General features: G+C 41.8%; 1 long non-coding RNA gene across 1 annotated transcript; it reads right to left on the bottom strand.

Moving 5' to 3' along the window:
- Positions 1–331: 331 nt before the first annotated feature.
- LOC148123636 (uncharacterized) lies at positions 332–4238 on the bottom strand. The gene is made up of 2 exons (XR_015740615.1): positions 2057–4238; positions 332–1990 (listed from the first exon to the last, which is right to left on the bottom strand). It is a non-coding gene; the product is annotated as an uncharacterized LOC148123636 (long non-coding RNA).
- Positions 4239–9467: the final 5229 nt, after the last annotated feature.

Here is a 9467-nt window from a genome sequence, read left to right as displayed (position 1 = left end):
TTTAATCTGTCTGCCTTATAATCAGCTAGTGGTTGTAAAGGCCAGAACACATACATATAGTCTCTTTTAAATATACAGTGTTGTACATCATCATTATAACTATAGTTTTCATAGTTGTACCATAACACTCTATTGTATTTATCACTCTATACATTTTAATCTATATTCGTGTAAAGTCCGATATTGATATTGTTGACAGTATATATTCTTACATATATCTATTTAAAACCAGAAATATTTATGTTAGGCATTTTACTGGATAAGTAGAGTAGACTAGACTAGACTAGACTAGACTAGACTAGAACAGAACAGAACAGAACAGAACAGAACAGAACAGAACAAAATTCTTTATTGGCCAAGTATGATTGGACACACAAGGAATTTGTCTTCGTGCAAATGTGCTCAGTGTACATAAAAGAAAAGATACATTCGTCAAGAGTCAATCATCAGGTACAACACTTAATAATAGTCATAGGGTACAATAAGCAATCAAGGTATCACAAAGGTAATACAAATTTGATTCTACATGTATTAACTGCAGCTAGAATTGTATTTGCACAACAATGGAACAAAGGGAAGAGATCCCTATGGAGGAAAATGTGATTTTAAAAAAACCATTAGAATGGGCAGAAATGGATAGATTAACGCTTACAATTAAGGAAAAGGAAGAGAAACAGAACACTTTTTGACAGGGGACTTATTTTATCAGTGTCTAATAAAAAGAGAAGTTAGAAACGTGGATGGAAGAAAAGGACAAATAATACGAGGGAGGTTTATTAAAATGGATAAGCAAATATTATTACTGCTGTTATTATAGAACTAAAACCAATGTAATGAATATTGTTGTAAACACTTTATTTTCTCCTAAAAATGTTTGTACCCGTACAACACACTGTTGAACTAAAAATGGAATCTTTATATGTTATACACAATATTATATTGGCTAGTGTCCTGTCAGTGTCTGAGAGAGTTGAGGGCTGTTTGGAATCTGAAACAGTATTTGCTGTGTGAGCAAGGAGACAGCAAGGAGCCTGGGCGTGGCTTAGCTCAACTGTTCTGGACTAAAGCGTTTTGGTGCTGTGAAACTGAAACTCCTCTGCTTGTGTTTTGCGTTAATAATAATATAGAAAATACTCTAAATGCTCTGATGGTCATTTCGAAAAATCCTTTCTTAGTGAGCCGTTAGAAGCCAAGAGGAACAGACAGGCCAAATTTCAAGTTTGTAGGCTTTATGGTTCTGGAGATTTTGTGATGATGCGTGAGTGGCATTTCGCTTTTATACTGTATATAGATTTTTTTTTAAAGGAAGTGCAAGGATTTGGATTGCTTTCCTTCAACCTCCCGATCAAAGCCCTGGGATTTCCTTGTGGTCTCCTTTCCAAGTACCAATCTTAGCTTCCCCCTCCCCCACACCAAGGCTGGCTAGAACAAAGGTGCAAAACTTGAGGATGTGGCCGATTTGGCTCCAAATAAAACTTTTATAGAGAGGCAGCCTGGTTTTTATCAGGAATTGACACCCCTCCCCCGAACCCCTTTTATAATCTTTAAAATAAAAATTAAAGGGAGGTTTTAAAAATGTGAAGATTTCTGGATCACAAGTTTCTTTCCTTAGAGGGCCCTGACTGACAGGCCTGGGGGGGGGGGGTGTCAAGCAAAATGATGACCTCACAAGAGCCCGCCTCTCTTAGAGTGACCAAGATTTCCAAACAATAGACTATCTGACCTGAATTATTTAGGATTATTATCTGTTCATAATTATGATTAATAATTATTGATCACTATTATAAACCGATTGAAGTTTGCTTCTTTAGTTTCCCGTGACTATCACTCAGTGTTGTATCCTATGATTTATGGTGAATGTATTTTTAGGATGACTTATGATTCTGATTTATCACTTCTAGCTTTTATGTACACTGAGAGTTTATGCGCAGGAGACAAAATTCCTTCTGTGGGTCCAAGCATACCAGGAGATGGTGAGTTCTAGCCCCGCCTTAGGCATGAAAGCCAGTGGGTGACTTTGGTCCAATCACCAGGAGAATGGGAGTTTTAGTCCCACCTTAGACATGAAAGCCAGCTGGGTGACTTGGAACTTGAAAGATTAGCAACACTATCTGGCCAAAAGCATGGCCAGAATTTGAGAAATACTGGTGGACTATGAGTCCATTGTCTATGGCTGTGGATTACCCATGTAATTTCTGTTACCCCAGAAATAGTGGAACAGAATAACAGAGTTGGAAGGGACCCTAGAGGTCTTAGTCCAACCCCCTGCTCAGGCAGGAAACCATACACCATTTCAGACAAATGGCTGTGGCAAGCAGTTCCACGGGTTACTTGTCATCACTGTCAGGAAATTCCTCCTTAATTCCAGGTTGCTTCTCTCCTGGATTAGTTTCCGTCCGTTGCTTCTCCTGCATTCAGGTGCTTTGGAGAATAGCTTGAGCCCCTCTTCTTCTTTGGGGCAGCCCCTCAAATACTGGAAGATGCCATCATGTCCCCCTCAGTCCTTCTTTTCATTAAATTGAATACATTCAATTCCTGAAACCGTGCTTCGTATATTTTATTCTCCGGTCCTCTAATCCTTTTTCTTGCTCTTCTCTGTACTCTTTCCAGAATCTCATCCTCTCTTTTTTTTATATTTTATGGCGATGTAAAAAAAAAAACCCCAAGTCCCCATTTCTGTGGGTCAGGCAGTGCCCCATCTAGTTGCTCTTCCAATTATTTATGTATGTTTTATTTTATTATTATTTTTAGCATTATAAGGTATGTTAGAAAATTATTTATATATGTCATTGCATTGTAATTCATCGATGAATTACATAATGCAAATGCTTCTTTTAAGCATGAAAAGTTTAACAGAATACACAAAAAATAAGATTCATTACTTTGAACAAACCCTTCGTTTTTTCTTATTTTTGCAGGACTGTTTTTTTTCATTGTGGCTTCTGATTTTTGGTTTGTTCTGTTATTTGGTGTTACTTCAGGTTCTAGAATAACAACATCCCCCTCTTCACTGTCCAATAATATGATTGCTTCTCCTTTTTCATTTTTGGCTCCAATATGAACATCTCCCATTTCTAGATAGAAGATAGATAGATAGATAGATAGATAGATAGATAGATAGATAGATAGATAGATAGATAGATAGATATAGATATAATCTTCTACTGTTAGAGATTCATCCTGGCCATTTTGCTCTTCCATCTTATTTATTTATGTATGTTTTATTGATCCCATTTATTGACTGCCCATCATTACCACATGGTAACTCTGGACAGCTATGATTAAAAACAATTAGAGTTTGTTTGTTTTTCCCCTAGCATTCAGTTGCAAAACCACCACACACCCTTTTTTGGGGGGGGATATTTTTGCATCCGGTAAGCCAAAGGTCAGGGACTTCTGATATTTTGCAATCTGCCCATGTTATCAGTCCAGGTATCCTGTTGGTTTTATCTAGGATTAAATAAACTCAGCTCCTTTATCTCTCTCTCTCTTCTTCCAATTCCCTGACTCATACAACCTAATGTAGACTGTGTTGTTTCTGTCATAAAATGTATGGGGGTATATGCCTAATTTTGTATTTATCTACTGTAGTAGCTACTGAGATCCTATAGATGGCGCTAGATGCTAGCAGCAAATGGCAGTGTCTCAGATACCAATGGAACCTCTTTGTTACATGATCTCATCCTCTATCTGTTGGGTTGAAAAGTCCCAGACTTTCTGGACTTACAGGTGATCTCATTTACTAACATCACCACTAGTCTTAAGGATTGGTTGGGAGGTTGTACCAATGTGGTTAGGAGATTTCACCCATGTGGTATCTATTCTCCAATCCAGATGCTGTATCTATGTTGCCTTTGTCTTCTTGTAAAAAACCTATCAATGTAATAAATGCTGCCCATGCAGTGAGACATCTTGGCACCCTGCACAATGACTGGTCTTTGATATCCATCAATCTACGTATTCATTTTGTCATGTTTATGTAGTGTAAATTACAACATCTCATTTTAATGTATGCCAATTAGTGTACACGCAAAATGACAATAAAATTATATTATATATATATATCTTCTTCTATATATATAAAAGCGAAAGACCACTCATGCATCATCACAAAATCTCCACAACTGTCAAGCCTACAAACTTGAAATTGGGCACATATGTTCCTCTTGGCTTCTAGGGGCTCACTAAGAAAGGATTTTTCCAAATACCCATCAGAGCATTTAAGAGTATTTCCTATATTATTATTATTATTATTATTATTATTATTATTATTATTATTATTATTATTATTATTATTATTATTATCTGATGCTAAGGGGTTCCATTCACCCTCCCCACCTGAAAAGAAATCTGCTCCAAATGCAAAACACAAGCAGAGGAGAGCAGTTTCAGTTTCAGTTTCAGAGCACCAAGCAGCTTTAGTCCAGAACAGTTGAGCTAAGCCACGCCCAGGCTCCTTGCTGTCTCCTTCTTGCTCACACAGCAAATAGTTTCAGTTTCCAAACAGCCCTCAACTCTCTCTCACTCACTGTCAGGACGCTAGCCAGATGAATACCAATGGATGCTGTAATAGACAGTGTACTGTCTCGATCATTTTACATACATACATACACACACTGCTCAAAAAAATAAAGGGAACACTTAAACAACACAATGTAACTCCAAGTCAATCACACTTCTGTGAAATTAAACTGTCCACTTAGGTGGCAACACTGATTGACAATCAATTTCACATGCTGTTGTGCAAATGGAATAGACAACAGGTGGAAAGCATAGGCAGTTAGCAAGACATCCCCAATAAAGGAGTGGTTCTGCAGGTGGTGACCACAGACCACTTCTCAGTTCCTATGCTTTCTGGCTGATGGTTTGGTCACTTTTGAATGCTGGCAGTGCTTTCACTCTAGTGGTAGCATGAGATGGAGTCTACAACCCATACAAGTGGCTCAACTCATCCAGGATGGCACATCAATGCGAGCTGTGGAAAGAAGGTTTGCTGTGTCTGTCAGCATAGTGTCCAGAGCATGGAGGTGCTACCAGGAGACAGGCTAGTACATCAGGAGACGTGGAGGAAGCCGTAGGAGGGCAACAACCCAGCATCAGGACCGCTACCTCCGCCTTTGTGCAAGGAGGGACAGGAGGAGCACTGCCAGAGCCCTGCAAAATGACCTCCAGCGGGCCACAAATGTGCATGTGGCTGCTCAAATGGTCAGAAACAGACTCCATGAGGGTGGTATGAGGGCCTGACGTCCACAGGTGGGGGTTGTGCTTACAGCCCAACACTGTGCAGGACATTTGGCATTTGCCAGAGAACACCAAGATTGGCAAATTCGCCACTGGCGCCCTGTGCTCTTCACAGATGAAAGCAGGTTCACACTGAGCACATGTGACAGACCTGACAGGGTCTGGAGACGCTGTGGAGAACGTTCTGCCTGAAACATCCTCCAGCATGACCGGTTTGGCAGTGGGTCAGTAATGGTGTGGGGTGGCATTTCTTTAGAGGGCTGCACAGCCCTCCGTGTGCTCGCCAGAGGTAGCCTGACTGCCATTAGGTACCGAGATATCCTCAGACCCCTTGTGAGACCATATGCTGGTGCGGTTGGCCCTGAGTTCCTCCTAATGCACAATGCAAGACCTCATGTGGCTGGAGTGTGTCAGCAGTTCTGCAAGACGAAGGCATTGATGCTATGGACTGGCCCACCCATTCCCCAGACCTGAATCCAATTGAGCATACCTGGGACATCTTGTCTCGCTCCATCCACCAATGCCACGTTGCACCACAGACTGTCCAGGAGTTGGGGGATGCTTTAGTCCAGGTCTGGGAGGAGATCCCTCAGGAGACCATCCGCCACCTCATCAGGAGCATGCCCAGGCGTTGTAGGGAGGTCATACAGGCACGTGGAGGCCACACACACTACTGAGACTCATTTTTACTTGTTTTAAGGACATTACATCACCGTTGGATCAGCCTGTAGTGTTTTTTTCCACTTTAATTTTGAGTGTAACTCCAAATCCAGACCTCCATGGGTTGCTAAATTTGATTTCCATTGATATTTTTTGAATGATTTTGTTGTCAGCACATTCAACTATGTAATGAACATAGTATTTAATAAGAATATTTCATTCATTCAGCTCTAGGATGTCTTATTTTTATGTTCCCTTTATTTTTTTAAGCAGTGTATATAGAGACAGAGACAGGTGGATAGAGATAGAGGAGAGATGATATAGAGATAAGTAAGATAGAGTTATAGGGATATAGAGATGATATAGAGAAATAATATATCGACAGAGATATAGAGAGGATAGACAGATGATAGACAGATATATAGAGATAGAGATATAGAGGATAGAGACATAGAAATAATAAGAGATATAGAGACAAATTGAAATAGAGATAGAGATGATAGATGATAGATAGAAATAAGAGATGATAGGGATAGAAAGATATGAGAAACAGAAAGTGAGATTAATATATATATATATATATATATATATATATATATAGAGAGAGAGAGAGAGAGAGAGAGAGAGAGAGAGAGAGAGAGAGAGAGAGAGAGAGAGAGAGAGAGAGAGAGAGAGAGAAATCTTTTCTATTTTTATTTCCATTATCTAGGCAGTGTTTGTCAATCTTAGTAAGTTTGTGTGCAACTTCCAGAATTCCCCAGGCAATCATCAGGTATTTCTAACTCAGCCCAATTTTCTTGTTGAAAATTTACATAGCATCTAATGTATTGTTCAATCATGGCGTTAGCCCTCTCCGCTGCTCCGTTACAAGCAGGATGGAAAGCTGAGGATAACCCTTGAGATGAACCAATGGATTTCAGAAATTCCCTCCAAAATTTTGCAGTAAATTGTACCCCTCTGTCTGATATTATTCAACGAGGTACTCCATGTAGTCTATAGATATGTTTCACGAACAGCTTTGCACGTTTTTTCGCAGATGGAAGTCCTTTGCAGGCTATAAAATGGGCCTGTTTAGAGAATAAGTCAATCATAGTCCAAATGATCGTATTCCCTTCACTCTTAGGTAATTCAACAATAAAGTCCATTGTGATCTCTTCCCAAGGTTGGGTTGGTTCAGCAACTTGTTGCAGGAGGCCAGGGGTTTTTCCAGTTCTGTGTTTCATTGTGGCACAAATTGAGCAACTTGTTACATAGTCCTCGACATCAGGTTTCATTTTTGGCCACCAGAACTGTCTTCTCAGTAAATGTAGGGTTTTAGGAATCTGAAGTGGCCTCCCAGCCGGGAGTCATGGCTACGCTTTAGTACCAGAAGTCTTAGGGTTGTGGGTACATAAAGCTTAGTCCCTTTCCAAGCTAGTCCATCATTCATTGTCAACTCGGTTTGATGGTCCAGGAACCAAGGGTTGGTCAATAGGGCCATTTTTAATTCTGGAGTCAGCTTATCTTCCAGGTGTTTGGGGTTGTGGTTGGCTTGGGCTCGAGTGGTCACTTGGCCTGCAGATTGAGCTTCGAAATTAAGGCTTGTACTATATCCTCTCGGTGGCTATCAAACTGAGGTTTTCTGGACAGAGAGTCCGCCAGTACGTTTTTCCCTCCGGGGATATATTTAATGTTAAAGTTGAATCCCTTGAAATATTGGGCCCAGCGGACTTGTTTGGGCGATAATCTCCTAAGGGTCTTTAGAGACTCAAGGTTCTTATGATCAGTGCATACCTCAAAGGCCTCTGGCGCCCCTTCTAGAAAATGCCTCCAAGTCAACAAAGCCCATAGTATGGTGAATGCTTCTTTCTCCCAGACCACCCACCTTCACTCTGTGTCTGTCAGCTTTTTGGACACATAAGCGCACGGCATCAGTCAGTCTTGAGAGTCCTTTTGCAGCAAAACAGCTGCCACCGCTACATCACTTGCATCTGTTTGGACAATAAAAGGCTTGGTCGTGTCTGGGTGCTGGTGGATGGGCTCAGCTGGGAAAAGGCGCTTTAAGGCCTCGAAAGCTTTCTCACAGTCCATAGTCCAAGCCAGGGGTTGACTTGGCTTTGGTTTGGTGGGCGATGGGCCCGTTTTTAACAGCTCCGTCAACAGGAGGGCAACTTCAGCAAAGGACGGAATGAATTGCCTATAGAACTTGGCAAACCCCAAGAAACTTTGAAGTTGTTTTCAGGTTCTGGGGGGTTGCCAGTCCAGCACCGCTTTCACCTTTCCAGGGTCCATTTCAATCCCCAGGTTGGATATTCGGTAGCCTAAGTAGTCCAACGACTCTTTGTGGAATTCGCATTTTGAGAGTTTCACATATAATTTGGCGGCTAGAAGTTTTTCTAGAACCTGTCAGACCAATTGAACATGTTCTTCCATGGTTTTGCTGAAGATAAGGATGTCACCCAGGTACACAAGGACCCCCTGGTAAAGGTGCGGGTGTAGCACCTCATTGATGAGCTGCATAAACACTGCAGGAGCCCCCTGAAATCCGAAAGGTACGACTTTGAATTGGAAGCTACCCAGAGGGCAGTTAAAAGCAGTTTTCCACTCATCTCCTTCTTTGATGCGGACCCGGTAGTAAGCTTCCCTGAGATCTAGCTTGGTGAATATCTTGCCCTTCGACAGGTGGTTCAATAAGTCCTTCATAAGGGGGAGAGGGTACATGTTTTTGACGCATATGGCGTTCACGCCTCTAAAGTCAACACACAATCTCAACCCACCATCTTTCTTCTCCTTGAACAACACGGGGGCAGCTAGTCTTGATTTGGCAAGCTCAATAAAACCTCGTTCTGAATTGCTGTCGATGTATTTCCTTAATTCAGTTATTTCAGCAGGCGTCATGGAATACATCTTTGGTTTTGGTAATTTCGCCCCGGGCTCTAATTCTATGGCGCAATCAGTGGCTCGATGGGGAGGTAAGACATTACACTCTTCTTCACTGAATGCTTCAGCCAAGTCTTTGTATTGGTTGGGTACCTGGGGGTTATCTGGGAGAAGGTGGGATGCCATGGATGCTGGCTCAGGCTCTGGGTTCAAGCTGACCGGTGGCTTTGTAGTGGGTGGAAGAGGGGGCAATGGGCCCGGTCCAATGAAGATTTTTCTGAATCCATCCTCCCATTTGATCATCGGGGCCCATTTGTCTAGCCAAGCATGTCCCAGTATGATTGATTCTGACCTCCTGGGGGCCACTATGAAGCGTATGAGTTCGCAATGGGGCCCTAATTCCATCTTGATCAATTCAGTCATCTGAGTGGCTGCCCCACCCCCTCAATTAAGGTTCCATTCACTTGCTCAAATCTGATTGCGTGTTTTAGTGGGTTAGTCTTTATGCCCAATTGTTCAACGATGGGGAGTCTGATAAGGCATCTAGAACACCCAGTATCAATGACAGCTTCTAACTCCCCGGCCTCCCCCGTGTTTGGTACCACTAACTTGACCTTGACTGTAAAAGGTATGATGGGATCACTCACCATTGGGTCGTCTTCGCAGGTCGGGTTCTCGGGGATGTGGTGTCGGTCTGGTGGTCTGTT

The sequence above is a fragment of the Pseudonaja textilis genome, unplaced genomic scaffold, assembly GCF_049901715.1.
Source record: "Pseudonaja textilis isolate UNSWEBS1 unplaced genomic scaffold, rPseTex1.2 PTEXSCF31, whole genome shotgun sequence".
Classification (NCBI taxonomy): Eukaryota; Metazoa; Chordata; class Lepidosauria; order Squamata; family Elapidae; genus Pseudonaja; species Pseudonaja textilis.
The sequence above is the reverse complement of the archived record's forward strand: the minus strand, read 5'-3'. Positions and strand labels throughout refer to the sequence as shown.